The sequence below is a fragment of the Dromiciops gliroides genome, chromosome 2, assembly GCF_019393635.1.
Source record: "Dromiciops gliroides isolate mDroGli1 chromosome 2, mDroGli1.pri, whole genome shotgun sequence".
Classification (NCBI taxonomy): domain Eukaryota; kingdom Metazoa; phylum Chordata; class Mammalia; order Microbiotheria; family Microbiotheriidae; genus Dromiciops; species Dromiciops gliroides.
Window position 1 is genome coordinate 587367907 of NC_057862.1, and position 26859 is coordinate 587394765.

Sequence of the window (26859 nt, forward strand, 5' to 3'; positions counted from 1 at the left end):
AATACATTAGAACTTTTAAAAAGACATGTCATTAGCTGTGAGCCAAGGGTATGAGGGAGGGAGCAGAATTATAGAGGGCATTTGGATGAAGAGAAAATAGAAGCGATATCATGGCAGATATCATGGCAGATGTATTTTACAGACCACCTGTTCAGAAGGAGAAAGTGAATGATGAATTACAGAAATGGGTCACAAAAGTGGCACAGAAGCAGTCTTTGATGGTGATGGAGGATTTTAACTATATGGAGGTAGTGAGAGCAGTACAGAGGAGAGCAGCATTGGCCTTGTCACTTGCAATGATCTCTTCAAGCTCTAGAAGCAATTTGACTCTTCAGTTTCTTCAGTCCCTCTGGGCTTGGGGGCACTTCTGGCTTTTATTTTCAAGAGAGATGATGGAACATGACAACTCCACTTCAAATTGCTGAAGGAAGCCTGTAAAAAGGCAGTATGAGTCCCCAATTTGGTACCCTAGAGGAGGAATTTCCCCTTGGGTAAAATCTAGAATTCTCTCTCTCTCTCTCTCTCTCTCTCTCTCTGGTTTTTTTTTTTTTTTGTTTGTTTGTTTTTTTGCAGGGCAATGAGGGTTAAGTGACCTGCCCAGGGTCACACAGCTAGTAAGTGTCAAATCTCTGAGGCCGGACTTCAACTCAGGTCCTCCTGAATACACTGAGCCACCTAGCTGCCCTCTGTGTGTGTGTGTGTGTGTGTGTGTGTGTGTGTGTGTGTGTGTTGAGTTGAGTTACATCACTCTCAATGGAAGAGCTTCTTCGCTCTGTATTGTTTGGTATGATTCTTCTATGCATACCTGCTCTGATTTCTGTTTTGCTATTGACTTGATGAAAGGTTTTCTTGACTTCCTACTTTTTGTGTTCATTATGGAACTGGTATTTTGGTGGGAAGGCAATCAGGCCTTGGCTATAAAGCTTGGTGTCCTGTTCCCCCAATTAAACAGCTTTTAGAAATTTGATTGAACCTGAAAACCATATTTTCTAGACTAATAATATTTAAGGGAGCAAATAGATATAATTCTAGCCTAGTAGCCCCTCTCTCTGAAGAGAGCAGAATAGCCAAGCTTCTGGCCCAACCTCCTATTTCCTCCTCATGGCAGGAAATCAAGTCTTCTTGGAGAAGAGGCTAGATATGTCTACTCTGTCTCCCTTTGAATCATATAATTACACCCCTGTGCTATATGTGGGGGGTAATAGCTCTTACTACACATATAATGCCACTTAAATCTTTGAACAAGTAACTCTTTTATCTATGTCTATATCATCTATATCTATACCTAAATCTATCTATCTATCTATCTATCTATCTATCTATCTATCTATCTATCTATCTATCTATCTATCTACCTACCTACCTACCTAGCCATCTAATCTATTTCTCTCTCTCTCTCTCTCTCTCTCTCTCTCTCTCTCTCTCTCTCTCTCTCTCTCCCCGCATATTTTTGGGGGATAACACTTTTGGAGTATATTTTGTATTCAAACTCTTGATTGGGAGGAGGTTCTATGGGTAGGGAGAAGGAGGGCCACAGCTCAGTCTCAGCTTTATTACATATATGTTTCATTTTTCCAGATATGCAGTTTTACCTTCTAAGTACTCCATTAAATTCATTCACATTTTGTGGAAAAGTTCCCCTCCTTTTCCACCTAGTTCCTACTAAACAGTTATGTTATGAGCAACTAAGATGGAAAGTATCATTATCATTCATGTTTATTGACTGAGCATTACACAAAACATGTATTGAATAGGGTAAAGTCAGAGAAGAGAGAGGAAGATCCCCACAGATCAGAGCAGGGCTTCTTCAACTTTTTCCACATGCAGCCCCTCTTTGCCTGAGAAATTTTTATGTGGCCCTGGGTATATAGGTATATAAAATCGGTATACCTAACCTTTTACTGTTGCCAAATTTCTCATGACTCCCACATTCAGTTATGTGACCCCCATATGGGGTTGCAACCCACAGTTTGGGAAGCTTTGCATTAAAGGAAAGTGGAAGAGAGTTTTGTCTTTTTCTTTTTTTTTAAAGCAACAACAACATGGAACAAGTGAGGCTATGGGAGGTGGGAAGTTATTTGTTCATCATCTGACTGTGTAGCAATCCCATGGTGGTAACTGGAAGACACTTCCTGGGTCTTGGGTGTGTGGCTAATTCTGGCTCTAGTGGTGGGGTAACCTTTTCTTTCCTGCCTCCAGGTTTTTTTTTTTTTTTTTGGTGTGTGTGTGTGTGTGTGTGTGTGTGTGTGTGTTTTAAACATGTGCCTGCCAATTTCCTCTCTTCCTTATCCCCCACTCCCACCCCCTGCCTTGTTTAAGCACACCAGTTCACCAACAGTAATTCACTCTTGGTCTTTCCTGTCTTCTGTTTGAAATGGGAACCTGATGATGATGATGATGATGATGGGATCATAGTTTTCATGCTGGAAGGGACTCGGAGGCCCAGCTTTGTCCTGCAGAGGTAAAACTTCTGGAAAGAAATTCCAGACAGTTCAGGTCAGGACCTTGGCTCGAAACTACCCCATTGAGATGCCTTAGAAGGGGCAAACATCAGGGGGTGGCAGTGAATGGAAGGAGCATCTGGCTGCTAAAGGCAAGATATGTGTGGCTGGCCTCTTCCTGAAGAATTCCAAATTCCAGAACAAGTCATCAGTAGGAGCATTTGCCCAGGTCTGACAGAGTGATAATATCTTTTTGAGCTCTGGGGGAACTTTGCCAAGAACGTGTGAATTTTTTGTTCCCTTGGGTCAGTGCCTCCCCATTTTACGGAAATTCAAGCTCGGATGGGACATGTTTGCTGTCTTCCTACCTGCCTTCTTACACCTGCTCCTTTGGTGCTGCAATCTCTCAAAGTGAAGACACCAGTGAGTGCAGGTGACACGTGATCTTTGTGACCATGTTCTCTTCCAATGAAAACAAAGAAGTCCTGAGAACTGAGAAGTTGACTATCTTAAGAGTGTGGGAAATGGTGACTGTGGGATCAAGGAGAATTATTTAATATGAAACCATCCTGCTTCGGGGGGCAGACACATACACAGTGTGGACTTTCCTACTCTATATCTCCATTTCTTTTAATATCAAGTCAGACCCTCCACTACTTATTCTGGTCCCTCCTTAGTCCCTTTCTCCCTCCCTACACATTGGTTTTATTCACTGGTGAAATGTAAGAGGTCTGGTGCATACCAAATCAGTCCTCCTGTGATTTTAATTTTATTTCCAGCGCATATTTTTATTTCTTCAAAGCTAAGTGTTTTTCTCCTGTGGAACATCCTTGCCTTTGCCTGAAGTCTTGGGCTGTGTTCTTTATTTGGATGTAACCACTGGGAGTCAATTTGGAGCTTTTTATTGCATTTTAAGAAAGGGAAACTAGTTTGCCAGCATTATTTCTAGTTCTTAAAATTCAAAGCAGTTTGTTAGTTTTTCCCCCCATTTCTTTCAAGACAGAGTTGATTTCAGTTTATAACTGGGCTTCTTCATACTCCATCTCAGTGACTAATACCATAAGATGGATTTCTTTTTTTTCCTCTTTCTTCTTGAAGTGGGTTTCAAATCCCCAAAGAATTTACAGGAGGGGAAAAAATACTTTAATTGAAAGCAAGAGAAAACAAAACAAAACAAAAAGCATGAGGGCTGACAAAAATATCATGTCTAATGAAACTGAATTCCACTAGTGCAGATGGTTTTGGAGAGGCAGGATTACCTAAAGATAGAAAAAGCCAAACTGGTATCCTCTATGTGTCTTTGTAATATGTTTTTCTTTCTTTAAAAAAATGTGCTTATAATTGAGCTGGTCCTTTTATTGAGTATGTATATGGCCTCAAAGCATGCCATTATGTATCGATAGGCATTGTGATAAAGCAAAAAGAATCAGAAATCTTGGTTTCAAACCCTAACCCTGCCACTTAGTAGCCTTGCACAAAGTCACTTAATTTCTCTGAGTCTCAATTCCCTTCTTCTTTTCTTTCTTTCTTTCTTTCTTTCTTTCTTTCTTTCTTTCTTTCTTTCTTTCTTTCTTTCTTTCTTTCTTTCTTTCTTTCTTTCCTTCCTTCCTTCCTTCCTTCCTTCCTTCCTTCCTTCCTTCCTTCCTTCCTTCCTTCCTTCCTTCCTTCCTTCTTCCTTCCTTCCTTCCTCCCTCCCTCCCTCCTTTTCTTTCTTTCTTTCTTACTTTCTTTCTTTTTTTTTGTGAGGCAATTGGGGTTAAGTGACTTGCCTAGGGTCACACAGCTAGTAAGTGTTAATTGTCTGAGGTCAGATTTGAACTCAGGTCCTCCTGAATCCAGGGCCGGTGCTCTATCCACTGTGCCATCTAGCTGCCCTGAGTCTCAATTTTCTTACCTGTAGAATGGGCATAGTAATAACACTTGAACAATTTACTTCATAGAGTTGTTATGAAGAAAGTGCTATATAAATGTAAGCTATTATCATTGACCTAACCATGAAGAACTGAATTTGTTTCTGATAGGTCCTTTTCAAAAGCACCTATCTCTCAGAACTGTCATAAAAAAATCCCCAAATATATCACAATGGCATGAAGATAACCCTGGATTCTCAATGGCTCTGTCAGGAGAGTGCCAATTCTGATATGTCTTGCCAAACTGGAAAGGTGTGGCAATAGTGATGGGATCTAAGTGTGTTTTCCAAAGATATGTCTGATTTGGAGAGTCTCATCAGGTTAGTTAGAGGGTCATGAATATTTTAGTGAGACAGATTCTCAAAGACGAATAAAGGGATTGTGATTGGTGGATTGACAGAGTCAGAATACCCTTAGATCCTTAAAGGGCTAAAAATAAATGTTGGAGTTGTTAATGGTTACTGAGATGAAGATATTTGATTGCCATAGCACACAGAGCACTGGACTTAAAGTCAGGGAGATTGGAGTTCAAGAGATGCTTACTAGGTGTGTGACTTGGTAAATCATTTACCTCTCTGTACCTCAGTTTCCTAATCTGTAAAATGAGGGGATTAGAGTCAATAACTTCTAAAATTCCTTCCACTTCCAAATCTAGGATCCGATTTATGTAAAGGAATTTTAGTGCTTCAATTCTCTCTCTCTTTCTCTCTCTATATATGTAATATATATTTATGTATATATGTATAAATTTACATTTTTCTACTTTTTATTCAGTGTTGGTGATAGTTATTTGTTCATCTTTCCCCCCAACCTTCACCTTTGGACTACCACACCCCTAAGATTGACAGTGCTTTCAGGTAAATCCTGTAACTTGGAATGGCTATGAGTCTTATTTGTATTGAACGGTTGCTGTGGTTTTAAACTCTATGGAACAAATAATCTGGACAGAGCAATTTTGTTACTACCTTGTTAAATTTGTCATGCTTTTAATAAATGTTTATGTAATATAAGTTCCTCATAAATTCTGCTGTTTTATCCTATTTTGAATATTCAAATACTTTTACTTGTTGATGATTAAATTCATAGTGAAAAAGAAAACTTAGAAGAAACATACAAATGACCTAATGGTATCAAACTCAAAGAGAAATGGATCACTGCACTTGCAGATTGACTGAGAAAACCACAAATTAATATTATCTATGTTGTATTGTATTTATATTTCTTTTGTTAAACATTTCCCAATTACATTTTCATCTGCTTCTGGCCTCATTTGGCAGGTTTGCTGGATTGACACCTATGACCTAGACTATAAGATATTAACATTGTCACAAGTGCATATTTGTAGTGTAGGATGATTTACTATGGAGCAAGGTAGAATTTTTTTCTATAAAAGCCTTAGAGGGGCAGCTAGGTGACACAGTGGACAAAGCACCGGCCCTGGATTCAGGAGTACCTGAGTTCAAATCCGGCCTCAGACACTTGACACAAGCTGTGTGACCTTGGGCAAGTCACTTAACCCTCATTGCTCAGCAAAAAACAAAACAAAACAAAAGCCTTAGAAAACCAGCCATCCTTTCCCCTCCCCTTCTCCCAGCAAACATATATCAATACTTTTGATTAGTTTCTTAAGTTTTTAATTCATCTCACAATAGCCTCCCCTACTTCCCATTTCCTTACCCTGTCCCTTTCTCCCTATGCACCCCTGAATTAATACCTTCCCTTTGTTATTTTGGTAATAGATCTACTGGACATATTATCTATTTTCTTCATTATTGATTATATTTGGGCATCATTATCTTAATTCTTTGCAGTTAAACTATGGGGTCTTTTCTCATAATCTTTCTTTTGGTGCTTTTGCACATAATAAGTACTTCAATACATTCATTCATTCATTCATTCTCTCTTCATGTCCTCTCCCTTTTCCCCTTTATCCCTTTCTCTTCTCTATTCCCTGTCTTTTCCTCCTCTTTCCCACTTCTCCTTTAAAGCCTCTTAGTTTATTTCAGTCCATCATGCCTAGCAAGTAAGTTTGCTGCCTGAGATTTCCCATTAAAGATGAAAACAAACAAACAAAGCAAAAATCCTTTTATGTGAATCTCCCACTTTAAGAAAACTCAACTTATTCAATGGAACTCTGAACTTACTATAAAACTTTTAAAAAGCTAATCATTAACTTTACCAAAAAATTTTTGCTACTGGATTATTTAAATAGCTGGTTCCCCACTGCACTGACAATGAATTGATTTATATAAATTCAGGTTACTTTTCCTTTCTCGGGATCAGGTGTTGGGTGTGAGAGAGCCAGCATAGAGGAACAGCCTTGAAGTTAGGAAGGCAAGTTCAAGTACTGCCTAGAACACATCTTAGCTATGTGACCAATGGCCAGTCATTTAGCCTTTAAGCACACCCAGACAACCATTTTTAAAATTCTGTATTTTATTCTGAACTTAAGAAATAAAATAAGCATTTTCATAAAAGTAGAATAGGAAAAAGGTGATTGTATGCAAAACTGCAAATCTATTATCTACAACTTGCTATTCCTTTTTTATAGACTCTTTTTTTTGGGGGGGGGAGACAGGGCAATTAGGGTTAAGTGACTTGCCCAAGGTCACACAGATACTAAGTGTCAAGTGTCTGGGTTCCGATTTGAACTCAGGTCCTTCTGAATCCAGGGCCGGTGTTTTATCCACTGTGCCACCTAGCTGCCCCTCCTTTTAATTATATAATAAAGTTATCCTGTAACTTCCTTTTTTCTTCCTCCCCCCCAAATGGCTACTATTGCACATAAATATGTGTGTATATAGAAAATTATTAGCTAATTAATTAAGTTAATAATAATATATACATATACATAAAACCATTTTAAACATCTATTTATCAGTTCTTTCTTTGGATGCAGATAGCATCTTCCTTCGTATGTCCTATGTAGTTAATTTGGGTATTTGTAGTAGTTGTAATATATACTTAGACTTATCCTCTTAAGAACATAAAGTAAGGGTGTATTGGCTTTCTTCATGGGTAAAGGAAGTTAGGAGGTCCTAGTACAAGTGAAATCATCAGTGAGGACCAAGTCTGTGCATTTGGGACTTAAACTCCAGATGGAAAATTTGAAACAAGTCTTCAAGGAAGACACTTGATGGTAAAGCAGTTTTTGATCAGGGATGAAGGGAAGCAGTTTGTAATACATGCCCAAGGTGCAAAAAAAAAAATCCTAATTATATCTGAAAATTACAGATTAGGACAATCAACAGCTATTTTTAAAGTACCCGGACACTGATGCTGGACAGGTGCTAGAAAATAACCTATTATTTGAAATCTGGGGAGAGACACTTGAGTATACACCAAGGTCATCTCACCATCTGCTTGTTGCCACTAATTAACCTACTTGTCCCCAACTAAACCAGCATCCTCCATACTAGATTTGAGATCTGGGACTTCATACCATGGCCTTCCTGAACCCATTCTCCAGATTCCAAGGAAATGAATCCACTCATCTTTGGAGCTCCTTACATTCCAATTCAGAAGATTGGTAACAGAGCATGTGCAAGCTAGCCTATAAGGCTTAGACCATGTCTCAGTTTCACTTCCTGTCCAGCCATTGATCATCTTAGCATCTACCAGTTCTGAGTTCTATCTCCTGAGAACAAAACTCCCTACTCTAGATAATTATCCTTTATTAGAATGTAAACTCCTTGAGGGCAGGGACTGTCTCTTAAAATATTTGTAATTCCAGCATTTTAACATGGTGCTGGCCCATAGTAAGTGCTTCATAAATGGTTTTTCTTCCCTCCCTTCCTTCCTTCCTTCCTTCCTTCCTTCCTTCCTTCCTTCCTTCCTTCCTTCCTTCCTTCCTTCCTTCCTTCCTTCCTTCCTTCCTTCCTTCCTTCCTTCCTTCCTTCTTTCCTTCCTTCCTTCCCCTCCCTGCCTCCCTCCTTCCTTTATCTTTTAGCTGTTTGGCTCTTTCTTCTTTTTACTTACTGTTTTCCCTCATGACCAGAATCCTTCTACTCTTTCTCCCCCTGGCTTTCAGTCTTAATAAATAAACACACACACACACACACACACACACACACACCCCTTACAAAGTCTTTTAATAAGTTCAGCTCACTAATATAGTCAAACATGCCTGGCTAGAATTCTTGGCCTTTGTTAGGGATAGGTTAAGGACTGATGGGTGTGAGAGGAGTCACATTGGTTTTTTTCAGCACTTGGACAACATGCCCCTCTCTTTGGCTTTGCTTTTGTGCACAGGCTTACAAGCTTGTTAAGAGAGTCACACATGGCCCCCAAATAATTGCAACCTCCACATTAAAGTTTATTGCTCAATTCAATGAGGAATGAAATGAAAACTACAGAATTGAGAGACGGACCACAAGTCTTTTTACTAAGCAGTAAAATTTACCCAGGGTTACAGTAATGTGGAGTTTCAAAATTTTTAATATTGCAGACAAGGCCCCCCAGCTGAGCAGCATCCTCACCAATGGGGGAGGGGGAAGGGGAAGGGGAAAAGCATTTAAATAACACCTACTATATGCCAGGCAGTGTGCTAAGCCCTTTTAAATAAATAGTTTTTCATTTGATTCTCACATCAACCATATGAGGTAGGTACTATTATTGTCTCCATTTTAGTTGAGGATACTGTGACAGACAGAGGTTAAATGACTTGCCCAGGTTCACAGAACTAGTAAGTGTCTGATGTGGGATTTGAACTGCAGACTTCCTGACCCCATGTCCAGCTGCCTCAGTGGGGTGTTTATTTGCTTCATATGACAAACAAAACACAAACAAACCAGAAACAGATTTGTGTGTAATTATAATGGTCCAGTTTGGTCCTGGAGAAAAGTTGAGAAAACACACATCTCTCTCTTCTTTGCAGATGTGGGTGATTATGGAAGTGGAATAGTATGTATCCTCTCAGGTACAGTTGATGCATTCATTGGTTTTGTTGAATTGCTTTGCCCTCCCTCCTTTAATTTTCGTTAGGAGGGATGGCTTGCTCGGAAGGGGAGGGGGTTAAGGGATGGATTCGGAAAGGAAGATGGTATAAAGACAAAAGATGTCAGTAATATAGTCAAAACAAAACAATCCCCAAATATATAGTGCACCCACCAGTACAGCAGAGACATGAGAATCTCATCAGCCGGGAAGACCTGCCAAATTGGCTAATGATTTTTCTTTCTGTTGGATGGGCTTCACTTTCTTTTTCATTCTTTAAAAACAAAACAAAAACAAAAACACCCAACTGCTCAAGGTTCCCCTTTCCTCTTCCAAGCCCAGCCAAGTCTCCTAGAAATAAATACCAGGGGTTAAGAGCTTGGGAGGCATGCATGTGTGTGCATGTGCTCCAAACAACATGCTGATTTAATTTCCAACATCATGGCTGGGGAAGGGGGCGGGGTGTGGGGGTGAAGGGAGGAGGCGGGATGGGAGGACTCGGGCTGAGGATGGTGCTGGTGGGGGGAGGTCAGGAGCAAGTTATCAGCAAATGATTAAAACCCTTGGTCTTTGAAAGATTAAAAGTCTCTCCTCCTCCCCCATCCACCCCAGACTTTTTTTTCTTTTTAGAGGCCAACAAGTCACAGAATCTGTTTAGAAAGGGGAAAAAAAACGCAGCGCCCAAAGACCCTTGTCCCTCCCTGCTGGGCGGCCTCCCAGACTGGCCTCTATCCCTGGGCCTCCCTTTAGAACTTCCTGGTTGCCCAGGCCTGGCCCCACAAAAGGGAACGACCGTTCGTGTCCAGACACATTGCAGACTTCTGGCAAAATAGCCAGAGCTCACGAAAATTTACACATTTCCTGGCTCTGGGCCCAACATGCGAAGAGAACTTGGCTGGGATTTGCTTTCAGTTAGAAGAGCCTTTTTTTTTTTGGCGGGAGTAAGGGGGCGGGGTGGGGTGGGGGTGGGGCAGGTGACAGGATCCCCATGGAGGGGTTAATGCTCGTGGGGCAGAGAGGGCGAAAGTGGAGCGGGCCCTGGAATCGCTTCCACCACCGATCCCTGGAATTACACCCCCGACCTCAGCAGAGCTGGCTCCGGCCCCTCAGCGCAGCCTGGCGTGCTGGCCTGCTTCCTCCCTGCCTGGGCTCCACGTGTGGTGTGGTGTGGTGCGGTGTGGTCCCCTGCAGCACCTCATCTGGTGGTCCGCACCTCTACCCTTTCTCTTAGCATTACTCACTAAGCCGTGGTGGGGAGAATCAGTCTCGGGGAGCCACAAAAAGGGCTTTAGGAATTGGAGTTGTTCCCTTTGAAATCGTTCTGATAGGGGTGTTTCCTGGAATTTTTCATAGTGTGGAAGTTGCCTGGGGGACCGATGGGCCACCGCTGTGCCAATGGGGAGGGAGAGGAGAGGTATGGGGTGAGGAGGACCCACATGTGTGTCTTCTGCTAATATAAAAGGGGAGAAAACCTGGGAAGCCCAGAACTGCTCTCGTTCCCTCAGGCATCTGGGTGAGAGTCCCTTTCTGGATTTCAAACCTAACCTGAGTGCATTCTCCATCTCCTCTGTTTCGAAAGCTTGAGAGAAACCAGCCTCCTGCCAGTCTGCAAACGGTGTGTCATTTCCTTCCCTCTCCAAGTCTCACTCTTTCCACAGAGGAGACCTTTCAAATTAACATTTTCGGTTCATTAAAGTTTTTTTTTTTCACATGTTTCGTTCTGCTAAAAACAGGGTCTCATCTGGAACTGGTCAGGCATGGAGAACATTGGCATAGAGAGTTAAAAAGAAAAAAAAAGAAAAAACTGGAAAAGCAGACAACAAGGCAAAGAATTCAAAAAGGTCCCCCTTGGTGGTGTTGGAAAATGCGGGGAAATTAAGTCAACAACTGAAAAATAATTTGCTCTTATCTCTTTTGCAAAACTATTTTTTAAAAAAAGGTATAGCCAATGGATAACTGATCTTTGTTTCTTTGTGCTTGTGTCTGATTCCTACAACTGTGCCTTTGTCTAGCTTTTGCTAACATCCCTTGCAAATTCCCCTGGGCTTGCTCTTGACTCAGTGCTTGGGGAGTTGGGCATGTAAATCCTCCTGCCTAGAGATGAAAATATACTCTTCCTCTCCCCACCTCGTTTGTACCAGACACTTTTAGACTCACATGCAAAGGCTGCCTTCCCCAGAAAGAACCAGCCCACTGAAGCAACACCTTCACGTGCTTGAGTGCCTAGGGACTGGTGGACAAAACCAGAGAAAGTACTCAGTAGACATGGGTCTGAAGACATAGCCAAGGGGCAATATTTAGGTTGATGCTGTTGAAAGTAGGTGGGGAGATGCTTGCTAAATCTATAAGGATTGTTTGACTAAAACTAGGAGGGTCATCTATTCCATACCCCTTTAAAATTACAGATGAAGAAACAGGCTCAGGGTGATTACAAGAGGCATACAAAAAGAGGCAAAAACAAAAGGAGGCAACCCAGCTACCTTCACTCCCAAGCCAGTTTTCTTTCCTTGATGAATAGTTTCATTTGCTGTTGTTTATCATTCATTTTAGAAGAAGACCATAACATTGGTAGGTGACATCATAACTTACAGTGAATTTGGTTTAAGTGAGGGAGGGCTGTGCAAAGTCACCAGTTTCTGGGTCCAGTGACAAATATATGTCAGGATGACCAGAGATGGCCCCAGATGTTTGAGGCAATCAGGGTTAAGTGACTTGCCCAGGGTCACACAGCTAGTGTCATGTGTCTTAGGCCACATTTGAACTTGGGTCCTCCTGACTCCAGGGCCAGTGTTCTCTCCAATGGGCCATCTATCTTTTCCATAGTAACAACAATATTGTAAGGATGATCACTTGTGAAAGATTTGGCTACTTTGCTCTAGATAATGAACCAAGACAATTCCAAAGGACATTTGATGAAAAATACTATACACCTCTAGAGAAAGAACTGATGGAGAATAAATGCTGATTGAAGCCTCAGTTTTTCTTTTTTTGGGGGGGGGGGGGTTGGGAGGCACAGTCACCTATTGATTTCATCAGCTAGATGGGAGTCAGTTGCCCAAAGTTCATAATGGTTAAGTGACTTGGCCTGGGTTACACAATAAGTATCAGAGGCAGCAAATGAAACCAGTTATCTCCTGGCTTTGACCCTAGTATTCTATCCCTTGTCTCTTTATGTGGAGGGTAGAAGAGTGACATGTTTCAGTTGGAAGGTATCTGAGTCTAATCCTCTCATTTTACATGAAAGGAAATTGGGGTTCAGAAAGCCCAATAATCAATGGCATTTCTGGGATTTAGAACCTGGGACCTTGACTGCACATTTAGTGCTGTTGCCACTATGCCAAGGGATTAGGATTCCTGGTTCAAGTTCCTAATCTCCACTGGCAGAGAGAGGAAACAATTAGTAAAGACCCAGCTTCCTGGGGAACAGTTGCTGGTTGCTCTCCAGTCCAGAAAGCTAAGGTACATCTACCCCAAAGCTTTCCACTAGTTACCAGGCTTCACTAACCTCTGGTATCACACATAAGGGAGAAGGGCTCAGGGTCCTTCTGCAGCACCTCTTAGAAATGTTCCTGTGACTCAATTCTATTGCAAGTTTACAGAGGCTTGGCTTGTTAGAATTATTCTCTGTGAGCGGGATTGTAATAATAATAACTGATATTATACTAGTTGGCATATCGATATCTATACTGAGGCAGCCAGGGAGCACAGCAGGTTCACTGGACTTTAGTCAGGAAGACCTGAGTTAAAATCTAGCCTCAGGCACTTCCTAGTTGTGTGACCTTAGGTAAGTCACTTAACCTCTGTTTGCCAGGGGAGAAGGAAACAGCAAACCACTCCAGTATCTTTGCCAAGAAAACCCCATGGACAGTATGATCCATAGGGTCATGAAGAGTCAGGCATGATCGAACAACAACACACGTATATATCTATGTCTAAGTCTATCATATATGCCTGTATAACTATATGTTGTATTTATGTGTTGTGTGTATGTGTACATGTACATGTATATAAATTTACAATTTACAAAATGCTGTACATATCTCATTTGATCCTTACAATAAACCTGTGAGGTTGATGCCAATGCTCCCATTTTACTGATGAAGAAACCAAGACAAGAGGTTAAATGACTTGCCCAGGGTCACACAAGAAGGCTTTATAGACCACTTTATGGCCACTTTCTCCTTTGAGCCTCTCAGGTATTAAATTCTATCTTATGGTTAAGAAAACCTCTCTGTAAACTCAGAGAGATGAGGTGGTTTGCCCATGATCACATAGCTACTAAGTGTCCGAAGTAAATGGGATTTCAACGTCCTCCAAATTCCAAGTGCAACACTGTACCCACTGCAGGAGGAAGCTAAGCCATGGAAAAGTGCTTAATTTGCCCCATGTCATATACAGATCTGGAATTAGAACCCAGGTCTCCTGATTTCTACTTCTATCTCCTTCCCATGACGTCACTCTGCTTTTCTCTACAACATTCTTAGCTGACAGGGGATCATTCAATTAGTTTTGACAATAATGGGTGTGTGTGTGTGTGGTGTGTGTGTGTGTGTGTGGTGTGTGTGTGTGCACATGCGCGTGCGAGCGCACAGCAATGGCAGCTCTGTCTTTTTACCCTTCCAATTCAGCAAAAGTCTTTCAATGCTTTTGCAATTTGATTCTTAAGTAGATTTCCTGCCGTTCTCTGCATGCTCTTAAATGCTGTGCCTCATGGGCTCCAGTTGGTAGGAGCTGTAGACTGTAATTGTAATATAATAAATAAAAAGGGCCTCCCTCCCTATCTTTGCTCTCAGGGACCCCTCACTCTAAAACAAACACTGCAGGATTAAAAATGCACCAAGGGAGCTGCCCTCCCTAATTGGGTGGCCACGGAGCTGAGTTTCCAGCAAAATCTTGTTACAGGTTCTCTTCCTGAGAGTTAGGTCCCCTATAGTGGTGCCCCCAACCCCTCTCGCCAAAAATGTAAATGAGTCGATGAGCTCTTGCAATTCTCTTTGGGGAACTCTCCCCTTCACAGCATTCACTATTTTTCTATTTACAGGAAAGATGCATTAGTGGGCACATGATTCACACAATAATGCCAGCGATAAATCTATTTGGGTTTCCTGAGTTTGCAGAGGTGCTAATCCTGCACTGGTCTTAGAACAAACTGTAAGAAAGCAGGTACTTGCATTCAGGACTTTAATGTTTCTTTCTCTCCTTTCCTCCCCACTTTGCTTACCATGTGGTCCTTTGGTCCTCTCTCCCTTCAATAAAAAGCCAAGGGGATAGTCTCTCTATCCCGTCCCCACCCACCCTTCCTTGACGATTGAAAATTTAACAAGAAGATTGCATTGGAACTATAGCCCTGTTTGGTTCATCTCTAAAATCTGGATTCAAGTACTTCTTAGTTTGCCATAGAAAGGGTGGTGGTTATACCACAATTTGTGGTTTGTAGTGCCACTGATGATATAACAAAAAGGAAGGATCTGTAATTGCAGTAGAAGCGATTCTAGTCTGAGACAGAGAACTTCCTGATTCTGAGGGTTCTTAGGGTACAGATTTTGGGCCCTTTGGAGTTCCTAAGATGATCCGGTGTTTTGGAGGGATTAAGTAGAGTTTATCCTGGGTGCATGGGGAAAACTAGTTTCTTTTATTATTTCCTACAGACCTAGGATTCTGTGATGATGCTGGTGTCTTCAGACCTCTCCTTCCTGCACCTGTTTGCAAGTGGGATCAGGCTATATTTGGGACCCAGCAGACGAGATTTGATTTTTAGATTGTGGACTTTTCAGGTTGTAAGCTCTTTGCTTGTTTTGTACTGTGCTCAGCAGAATGGGATGTGCAGGTGGGTACTGGAGAAATACTTTTGGATGAGAGTAACTCTGCAGAGCAGCAAAACGGTATACAAACAAATTCCTCTGATGTGTGAGTGAGTCAGGAGAATGTTCTGAGACAGGCTCTATGGAATTTGCTACATGAATGTCTTTTTCTGCCAGTGACTGACTATGCATGTTTAAAGAAACACACCAATGAGAAATTGTATGCTAGGCGGGTACTTCCAGATGGAGCAAATTGAGACAGTAGGAATAGATTCTGCAGTTAGAGATCTCCAAAGAATGTTGTTTTACTTTCCTTACATTTTAAAGTGATGCTACTTGCATAGTATGGGAGTAAATAGAATATGATTTCTGGGCTGGTCCCCTCCTCTGTCACTTCTGGTCAGCTTCTCACCATGCTGCCTACATTCTGGCTAGCATTTCCCATCTCTCCCCATCTCCATTCCTATACCCTGCTTCCCTGGGTTTCCCCCAGTTATGAGCAGTGAACTTTTGTTTAATATTGCTTGGAATTTGGCCTTTATGCCACTTCCTGGCCATTTTGCATCATACCACCACATACATGTACTGGCAATTCTGTTTCTACCTCCTCTTTATGTACTGCCATTACCCATTAGACTGTTTGTTGCCTGGAGGCAGGGACTGTCTGGCTTGCTTGTGTTTGTAACTCTAGTACTTAGCACAGCACCTGACATAGCAAACACTTAATAAATGCCATATCTATCCATCTATCTATCTATCTATCTATCTATCTATCTATCTATCTATCTATCTATCTATCTATCTATCTATCTCCCCCCTCTCCATTTATCCATCTTCATATATCATCTTCTCTCTTCATTTATCTATCTCCATTAATCTATTGATTTATTATCCATCCATCCATTTTCATCCATCTGTCCATCCATCCATCCATTCATTCATCCATCTATCCATCTATCCATCCCCCCTCTATCTAGATCCATCTACCCATCTCTCTCTCCATTCTCCTATCCATCCATCTATCCATCTCAGTATCTCTCTGTCACCAACTTTCTATGCGATCTCTGTTAGTTGTTTAATTTCTCAAAGCTTTAGTTTCCTCATTTGAAAAATAAGGATAATAATCTGTTCACTGTCTATTTCACAGGGTATTTTGGAGGATCAAATGAGGTACTGTATGTTGAATCACTTTAAAAGCCATTAAAACAATATCTATCATTACTATGCTCATTGTTATTGTAATCTAACAGAAAAGGAGATCTAAGTAGGCCTGAAAAGAAATATTCCAGGGATAGATTAGTTCTATTTTGATAAAAGCTAATGAAGATGATTGAATGTGGAATCCTTGATTTTTACTCTAACTTTTATAGTATTTGGGCAAAAAAATGAGAAATAATAGCAGCTTACATTTATTTAATGTAGATTTACAAAACACTCATATCTAGTATCATATTTGATATTCACAACAACCTTGGAAGGTAGGTGTCCTTATTATCTTCATTTTATAGATGAGGAAATTGAGACTGAAAGGTTAAGTGATTTACCCAGGTTCATACAGGTAAGTATCTGAAGCAGGATTGAAACTCAGCTCTTCCCAACTCCATGTTTAGCATTCCCTCTCTTGTATGACCTTGCTGTTTCAGTACAATCTATAAGCAGAAACTGACCTATTAGACTTGCAAGAAGACTCACATATCTGAAAAAAAAAAAGGGGATCCAGAACAATTTAGCCCTATTTATAAATGAATATCTGTAGTTTTCTTTTTAGTCCTTTAAGGGCCAAGTTCAGGTGTGCACTAGAGCCAACTCCATCCACTGGTCCTATTGTTAAATTTTTAGTATGAACATTTAGACCTTGGAATTGGTAAATGCAACGATTGGGATTTGTTTATTGTCCAGACTTCAGAATATGATGGAGATAACATTAATAATGCAGATTAAACTTGAAAGTGTCTTATGACTTCATTCCCAGCCCACCCCCATCCCCACCCCCAAGCTGGTTGTTAAACATTTTCCAGACTGCTGATATGTCACATCTCACATCCTCCATAAAGCAGATAATTCTAATCAGTATAGTTTGCTTCTCTCTGATCTCCCACAGTACAGGCTGACTGTATCATGTAAATATTTTGATATTTGGTTATAGTCAATTAATCAATTTATAGTACTCTGCATTGTTGTCTTTTCTCTCCAATTTTTAGAAAACTTTCTTAGGAACAAAAACTTTGGCTGATATTTCTCTACAATTAGAAGAATCCAACTGTCTCTTTTACAGGCACTGTCCAGGCAGACAGGATCAAAGATTTAGATCTCATGGGGTCCTTGAAAATTATCTAGTCCACTTGCCTCATTTTGCATATGAGGAAACTGAGGACCAGCAATATTAAGCACCTTGCCCAACATCTCCCAGGTGAAGAGGATAGGTTCAAATCTAAGTCCTCAGATTCTAAATCCAGCATTCTCTCTATCACAAAGATTTGTTGCCCTAGACACTGGCAGTGACATAAATACAAAATACATACATGACTCTAGCACCAAGAGACATTTTCAGACATCGTAGCTTAAGCAGGACTTAAAAAAATAACATTCACATCTGGTTCAGCATCTGAGTTAGATTGCTATAAAATATCCCCTTTTAATCTTATTTCTGGAAGTGTGTCTGGGTGTGTGTATGTTTGTGTGTGTGTGTGTGTGTGTGTGTGATGTCCCGAAGTCATGTGCTGGAAGAGGGTGAGCTCTGAGTTTTATGATACGGGTATTTGTCCCCCAAGTGCAAGTGTCTAATTAGGCCTGACACCAGTGAGGCGTTTCCCTGACATTTATGTCACTGTCTTTCAATCTTTAGCAGCATTTAGTCTTGTGGGAGGCACAACAAACCACGTCAGGAACAACATAAAATTCTCTATTCGATGGGGGCCCTCTGAAACTCAGGCAGCTGGTTATTAGCCGGGCTAAATGGGAAAACAGAAGGGTGGGGCTGATTTGGGGCTGGATTCTGGGCTTGAAGGGAGAAATAAAATGGCTCATTTAAATTCTTAAGAACCGAAAAGGAGACAGAAGACACAATGAGTATCTTAGAGAAGAAAGGCTATCAGCTGAACAAACTAATCACATGGTAATGAAAGGGGAGTTAGAGGCTGCCTACTGAGAAGCACTTTAGAAGAAGATCCAGCAGGGCACAGGAAAAACCTAGCAAGTGACATCTTTCATAAATCATAGTGTTTTTTTTTTTAACACAAAGGAATGTGTAATAATGAGAGAAATGGATTGAAAGGCAGTCGAACCTAAAAGAGTCGGGTAAAGAGGGCAGCCTGGATCTGAGGGCATCCCCATGCCATCTCTTTCTTTCTTTTTTTCTTTCTTGTTTTTTTTTTTTTTTGGCAGGGCTATGAGGGTTAAGTGACTTGCCCAGGGTCACACAGCTAGTAAGTGCCAAATGTCTGAAGCCAAATTTGAACTCAGGTCCTTCTGAATCCAGGGCTGGTGCTTTATTTATTCACTGCACCACCTAGCTGCCCCACCATGCCATCTTAATAAAGGAGACTGGACAGGAAAGTAACTGGGAAGCCACTTTGGAACTTGATATTTGTGTAAGGTGTCTGAGGCCGGATTTGAGCTCAGGTCCTCCTGAATCCAGGGCTGGTGCTTTATCCACTGTACCACCTAGCTGCCCCCAAAGGCCCATATTTTTAATACTAGTCATTACTGTGTGGTTTCCAGACCTGTACCATCCACTTGCCTACCCACTTTTCGAGCTTGTATAGTTTAGGCAGCACTGGCTTTAAATTAATTTGTTTAATTATTACATATTCCTTGGTGCAATTTAAAAAAAAAATCTGTCAAAGATGTATTGCTTAGAGGGCAATGAAGAAGCTAGTGACCAGTGTGAACAGGCCACAACACATAACAAATGGAAAACTACAAAGGAGAATTAGTGTAAAGGATGTCATGTAAGAAATATATAATTGAAATAATCAAAGAAATACGCAATAGAAAGATGGGCTGTGGCAAAAAGGAGGGATAGTCAATGAACAGTCCATGGGTTCCACTGGTGTCTTCAGGACTTAAGAGATAGTGAGAAAGACCACTACTATATTGGGTGAACTCCATGTAGTGAATGTATGGGAAGACTTAGGCCAATAGGTTGGTCAGGCATTGATGGGCTAGAATCATCACCATTATAATGAGATTACAAATTCATTTGAGTATTTAGTATCCTTACCATGGAGCATACTGCTTGCACATAGGTTAATGGGCTTAATATGTTCGTTGAATTGAATTGAAGTTGTAGGGTCTCCCAGAACTCTCCTTTATGGTTGCAATTCCTCATTGTTGGGGTCCTTTTCCACTTTGAGCTGTGGAAGATTCTATTTTTGGAACAAAGAACTCAGTGAAGAGGAGAAAGCCTGGTCTCCTCTCCTACCACCTCCTGCCATAGAAAGTAGATATGTTTGTATGTATCTGAATCCACTCTTGCCCTTGTGGATTGATTTTTGTCCTTATTGGCTGACCTTCTAGTGACATGTGAATTGAGAGAAGCATTGTTGACTTTGAGTTTTGATCCGAGGGCAAGTGAGACATTAATTTACAAAGGGCGGGGCAGCTAGGTGGCACAGTGGATAGAGCACCGGCCCTGGAGTCAGGAGTACTTGAGTTCAAATCCAGCCTCAGACACTTAACTTACTAGTTGTGTGACCCTGGGTAAGTCACTTAACCCCAATTGCCTCACTTAAAAAAAAATTTACAAAGGGCCCAATTTACTCTATGTGTGTTCATGTGTTGTGGTAGTCAAGATGGGGTGCTGGGGGGGATTAGTGGGGGTGTTGGTGAGTTGAAGGTTCTCTTCTCTGGCTGAGTGCCCTTGGTGCCCTGTTGCTTGGTGCTTGAGTACAAAGTTGTTCCAACTGCTCACTGGCACAAATGGTAGAATTGGACTGTGTACAGCAATGAAAGTCAAGGATTCCCATTGATCTATCAATCTACCAGCATTAATTAAGCACCTACCATGTGCCAAGGACTGTGCTAGGCACTGGGGATACCAATACAAAAACGAAGCAGTCTCTGTCTTCAAAGAGTTCAATTCTGTTGAAGGAAACAATAAGTACAGATAAAAGTAGATAAAGTATATTTAAAAATAAATACAGTAGAGAGGCATTAACAGCTATGGTAGTGGGTTTGGTGAATCGGGAATGGCCTCATGTAGAAGGTGGCACTTGAGCTGATGTTTAAAAGGGGATTCTAAGGCAGCTAGTTGACGCAGTGGATAGAGAACTAGGCCTGCAGTCAGGATGAGCTGAGTTCAAATATGACCTCAGACACTAGCTGTATGACCCTGGGTAAGTCACTTCATCCTGTTTACCTCAATTTCTTCATCTGTAAAATGAGCTGGAGAAAGAAATGTCAAACCTTTCCAGTATCTTTGCCAAGAAAATCCCAAATGGAGTCATGAAGAGTGGGGCACAACTAAACAAAGGATTCTAAGAGATTAAGGTGTGAGGAGGGAAAGCATTTTAGGTATGTGGGATAGCCTGGATAAAGGTGCAAGATGGGAGATGGAATGTCAGCGTATGATGGAAAATGTAGGTCACTTTGGCTGGATCATAGGGTATCTAGTACATATGGAAAGGTAGAGTGGAGCCAAATTGTTAAGGGGGTTTAACAGGGGAATTTATAGATTTATTTGTGCCAAACAGGCATTTATATTTGTTCTTATATCCAATGGGGAGTCACTGGAGCTTCTAAAGTAAGTCATTGTGAAGCTGGGGTGTCAACCTATAATACTTAAAATAATAATAACTAATAGCACAACTGTAAGATTTATTTACATCTATAAACTCGTAAAAACACTGTGAGCTCCAGAAGTAAGACAATGTTCTCCCCATTTTTATTGAAGAGGAAATTGAATGTTAAGGAAGTTAAGCAACTTGTCCGTGATCACATGGCGACAATAGTCCTGTTGGAGACAGGAACTGAACACTTAGCAATGCTAAGACCGGCGTTGTAGTTATTGGACCACATTGCCTCTCATCCTATAGCTTGTAGGGGGCACAGTTGCTGTGGCCAGGAACTGTCTATCACATGATTATTAATTAGATTAAGTTTGTTTTGGTAGCTTCCTGGCTCCCTTGTTAGTTCTCCTTTCCTTCTTAATGGCTTTCCTCTTCCTTTTCCTCTCTCTGCCTCCCTTCCTCCCTCAGATGCCCTCCTCAGTACTCATCTTTTGTCCCATTCTTGCTCTAGCTGTCAACTAATCCCTGCTCAGGCATTAACCGATAATTAAGGTGCTAGCTGATAAGTTTAATAATAGCTGACATTTATATATCAGAGCATTTGCAAAGCCATACATTATCTCCTTTGAGTTTAAGGAGTAGACCCTTCCCAGAGGTATTTGCATTTTAAAAGGGGACTTTAGAAGATGGCAAGGCCTTTAAGATAGAAAGGAATGAGACTGGCAGTTGGGTTGATTTTTGAGGGCTGGGGAATGCCTATTTGAGAGACTCACTTTGGAATGGGGAATTCAATTCTAGAGAAAAGCATGTGTGTTGAAAAGAGGGAAGAAGAGAGCCAACCCCTTTGCCCTCCTCCTGGCCATCTGTACTTTGATTATTGAAACCTAAAACCTGAAGGGGCATTCTCTCTTAGAGGTTGTTGATCCCTGTGATAGAACAATAATTATACACCTACCTCCCCACCCCACCCCCATCTCCCACCTGTTTGTGACTGTTAAAGTGAATAGTATGATGCCGCTTTTATCTCCTGTAGCAGCTGAGATTGGTAGAATTTGGTTTTCCATAGGCCTTTTGTATATGACTTAAGAAAAAATGGGATGGGAAAAGTCTGAGATGAGAAAAGAAGGCATTGATTTTTTTTTTTAGTTTTCAACATTTGTTTTCATAAGATTTTTAGTTCCAAATTTTTCTCCCTCCTTCCCTTCCCTCCTACCTCCCCAAGACAGAAAACAATCTGATATAGGTTATATATGTACAATAACATTAAACATATTTCTGCATTAATCATGTTGTGAAAGAAGAATCAGAACAAAAGGGGAAAACCTCAAAAACCAAAACAAAATAAAAACAAAAACTGAATAGAAACAGTATGGTTCAATCTGCATTCAGATTCCACTGTTCTTTTTTTCTATATGTGGAGAGCATTTTCCATCATGAGTCCTTTGGAATTGTCTTGGATCACTGTATTGCTGAGAAGAATTAATTTTATCACAGTCCATCCCATAATGTTGCTGTTACTGTGTACACTGTTCTCCTGGTTCTACTCACTTCACTCAGCATCAGTCCACTTATGTCTTTCCAGGTTTTTCTGAAATCTGCCTGCTCATCATTTCTTATAGCACAATAGAATTCCATTACATTCATGTACCACAACTTGTTCAACCATTCCCCAATTAACGGACATTCCCTTGATTTCCAATTCTTTGGAAAGCATTGATTCTTAGAGAATCAGCCATGTTATTAACTCACATCTCTGACACACTCAGTGGAAATCAATCTCATTTCTACTCACTATGGTTGGAGACCTAGAACCTGAGGAACTATAGCTTCCCAGTTCCAGGTAACTAATTTCATCTTGAAAACAGCATCAGAAAGCAGAGTCTTGGGTCATTTCTGTGGGATTTATCATTCTACAGTTGAATCTTATTTGAATGACTCTGCTTCCTTCAAAAGAAAGATAAATAGGTTCTCTTATTCATTAAAATTCTGTGACTTTGGGGGACATTAGTTCAGAAGGAATGAAAACTCTCAAGAATGAAATTCTGAACATATCCAAAAAACACAGTTTTGATAAAGAGAAAAAAAGAATTGTTTAAAGGGAGTGATGTGGATGCATAGAGAACTCACCAGCCAACAGATTAAAAAAAATAGAAGATAGAGGCATATAAAAGAGGCTCAATAAAAAAGTGACTAAGGAGTGATAAAACTTAGATTACAGAGTTAGCATTCAAAATAGACCTTGACTGACTAGAACTTAAGGTTGAATCTAATAAAGGGATAATCAATGGGGATAAATGTACTTTGGTTAAAAGAATTCTAAATTAGATGAAGTTTGCATGACAGGAATGACAAGCTAAAATAACAAATAATAATAATAATAATAATGATATTATCTAATACTATAACTTTAAGATTTATTTATATCTATAAACTCATAAAATCACTGTGAGTTAAATAAGAAATATGGTATTATCTGGAAGAGACATGGTTAGATTGCAGTTTGTCTGGAAAAGATGTAGAAGTTTTATTGAATTGTAAGCTCAGCATGAATCAACAGTTTGATTCAGTAGCCAGATAAACTTAAACAATCTTAAATTATATTGAGAAGCATAGATTCTGGCAATCGGCAGGTAAGAGTGACCCTGTACTCTGCCCTAGTTAGGCCACAGATAGGCTATCATGTTCTGTTCTGGAGGCCATATTTTGATAAACTAGAGAATATCCACAGAAAGGGATCCATTATGATGAGAAGCTCAAGTTCATGTTATATGGAGATTAATTGAAGAAATTGGATATAGCTTGTAGAGAGGTGTCTTGGGGTATGGAGGGTGAGGATGATAACATTCTTCAAGTATTTGAAGGGCTACAATGTGGGAAGAAGAATTAGTCTTGTTTTCTTTGTCCGTAGGAGGCTGAATTAGGAGTCATGGGTAGAAGTTGGTACAGTGGCAATTGTGGTGATCTTGGCATGATAAAATCTGAGTTCTAATCCTGGTCCTCCCACATACCAACTATGTGACCTTGGGGGCAAGTCATTTAGCCTAGTTGGACCTCAGTTTCCTCACCTTTCAAATGAGAGGACTGGTCTAGATTACTTCTAAACTCTCTTCCATGTCTAAATGTGTAAGTTGCAGGGAAGCAAATTTCAGCTTGATATAAGGAGAAACTAACAATTAAAGCTCTCTAAAAGTGAAATGAGTTGACTCAGGAGGTAGTGGGTTCCCCTTCAGTGATGGTGGTCTTTAAACAAAGACTGGATAACTGCTTGTCAGACATCAATCATATAAATCAATAAACATTTATTAGGCTCCTACTATGGTTCAGGCTAAGCACTGGTGATATAAAAAGAAGAAAAAGACAGTCAGTCCCTGCCATCAAGGTGCTTACAATCTAATGAGGGAGACAACATGCAATCCAATATATACAAAGCAAGCTATATACAGGATAAATAGGAAGTAATTAACAGGGGGAAAGCAATAGAACTAAGAAGGGTTGGGAAAGACTTCTTGTAAAAGATGGGACTTTATTTTTATTTATTTATTTATTTTTTTGGTGTGGCAATGAGGGTTAAGTGACTTGCCTAAGGTCACACAGCTAGTAAGTGTCAAGTGTCTGAGGCCGAATTTGAACTCAGGTCCTCCTGAAGCCAGGGCTGGTGTTTTATCCACTGTGCCACCTAGCTTCCCCTAAAAGATGGGATTTTAATTAGGATTCAAATAAAGCCATGGGAGTAGTAGGAAGAGTTGTTCAGGGAGAGCATTCCAGGCATGGGGGGCAACCAGAGAAAATGTCATGGGTCAAGAGATGGAGTGTCTTATTTGTGGAATAATCAGGAGTCCACACAGTGGATTGAAGAGTATGTGTTGGGAAGTAAGGTATAAGGAGACTGGAAAGGTAGGAAGGAAATATAAGGGGCTTTGAATGCCAAGAAAAGAATTCTGCATTTGATCCTGGAAGCAATAGGAAGCTGCTTGAGTTTATTGAGTAGGGAAGTGACATGGTCAGACCTGCCCTTTAGGAAGATTACTTTAGTGGCTCAACAGAAGATGGATTGGAGTGGGGAGAGACTTGAGACAGGCAGATACATCGGCAGGCTATGGCAATAATCCAGGTGGGATTGAAGGGATTGAAGGGAAGAGGTAAGTGAGGAATCTAGAATGACTTCTAGGTTGAGAGCCTGAGGCACTGGAGTACAGCAACAGAGAAGGGGAAGTGGGTTTGGAGGGAAAGATAATGAATACAATTTTGGATATGTTGTATACTGGACATTCCATTGGTGATGTTTAGAAGGCAGAAGGAGATGCAAGATTGGAAGTCAGAGGCTGGGAGTAAGATAGGTAGATTTAAGAATCATCAGCATAAAGATGGTCAGTAAATCCATGGGAGTTGATGAGATCACCAGGTATTTTACATTCTTTTTGAGGCGTGTGTTGAACAGCTAAGTTCCAACTCTGAAAACCTGTGATTTCCGTGGTTTGTTGTATAATTGTCTGCTGATGTCAGCCAGCAGCAGAGATATTAAGCACCCAGAAAAGTGGACATAAGGCAGAGTCTGCCTTGGTCCCCACTGGTCAGAGGTTATCTCAATGACCCTTCATGAGACTGTTGCCTGACCTTCTGACAACCTTTCTTTGGAGATGGGAGAATCGAGTTCAGAAGTCAGCTATGCAGTTATCTCTAAGGTTTCATCTGTTACGTATATCACCATAGCCCAGATCTCTCTTTTGATGTCCTCTGTGTTTCGGCTCTAGAGATGTGTAGTATCTTACTCAAGGCAACAAGGTGCTGGATCATCCCTCAAGGACTGAGCAACTAGATCCCACAACCCAAGACACAGGCCCTGTCTCTGGACCAATGGTACTGGGCCACAACAGCATTACTCCAAGTCACACCTGATTTCTTCCTTTCACACTTTTCCACCCACTACACATAAGGAGCTGCAAAGGAAAGCCAGTCCAAGAGGTACAAACAACCTCCAACTTGGCTCAGCTGTTCTCTGGTGGCTGGGATATGGTTAGAGCATCCCGAGGGAGTCTCTAGAATGCACTACCAAGCACCACATTGACCCCCTCCATCTTCACACCTTGAAACACCTTCTCCCTTCTCTACTAGTAACTTCACACCGGAGAGCCAAAAATTTTTGCAAGGGTCTGCTAGGAGGAAAAGTGCTGGCAATGAAATCATAAACACAGGGAGAGGAAGCCAGAGTTCCCAGGTGCTGACATCCCTTTAGGAAGTTCAGTTTCTCCCCAAAGGTTTTAACATCTGCAAGTGACATTAGAACTCTTGTGGTGCAAAAGTTTTCAGGCTTAGCTGGTAGTACAGAGTGTAACAGTGAAAAGTTTGCACATACCAGGGAGTGAAGTGCTTCAGCCAAGGAAGGTCCCCAGGGAAAGGGATAAGCACTCCCCATCGAGCATCCAGTCCTGATAGCCGGTGAAACAACCCCACATGCCTCCCAAGAGACACCTGTGAAATGTTCCTGAGGCTCTAAAAGGCTGCACTCTTTTCCTGAGGAACAGTCCTTGTGCGTGGAGGCAGGGTGGTGGAGGAAAATCTCTTACTGGTCACTTAGATTTCTTTTATTCTTTTGTTTTTCTGTTTTAATGCATTTTATTGGTAGCTTTTGTTTTCACTTCATCTGTGTTTCTCAATTATACCTCCTCTTTTCCCTTCGTAGAAAGCCATCTCTTATAGCAGAGAATAAGAACAGGAAAAAAATAGTTTATCAAACTTAATCAAACCCAACAGAAAAGTCTGCTTTACTGGGCAGTGTTTCTCACCCATAGCCCTATCCCTTTGCAAAGTCCAAAGTACTTTGAATTACCGGTTAATTTGCAAGATGCTCTTTTTACTTCCTCATGCCCACCTTACTTATCTACCTGTCCCTATCTCTTCTCTGAAGGGCTTCCTTTATAGAATCATAAATTCATCTTGAAAAGAGATCTAGTCCAGAGAACTAGGAGGTGGAAGAGGAGGAAGAAGAGACCCTTCATCTCTACATGTCTTATAAAATAATAATAATAAAAGATTAGGATCTGCC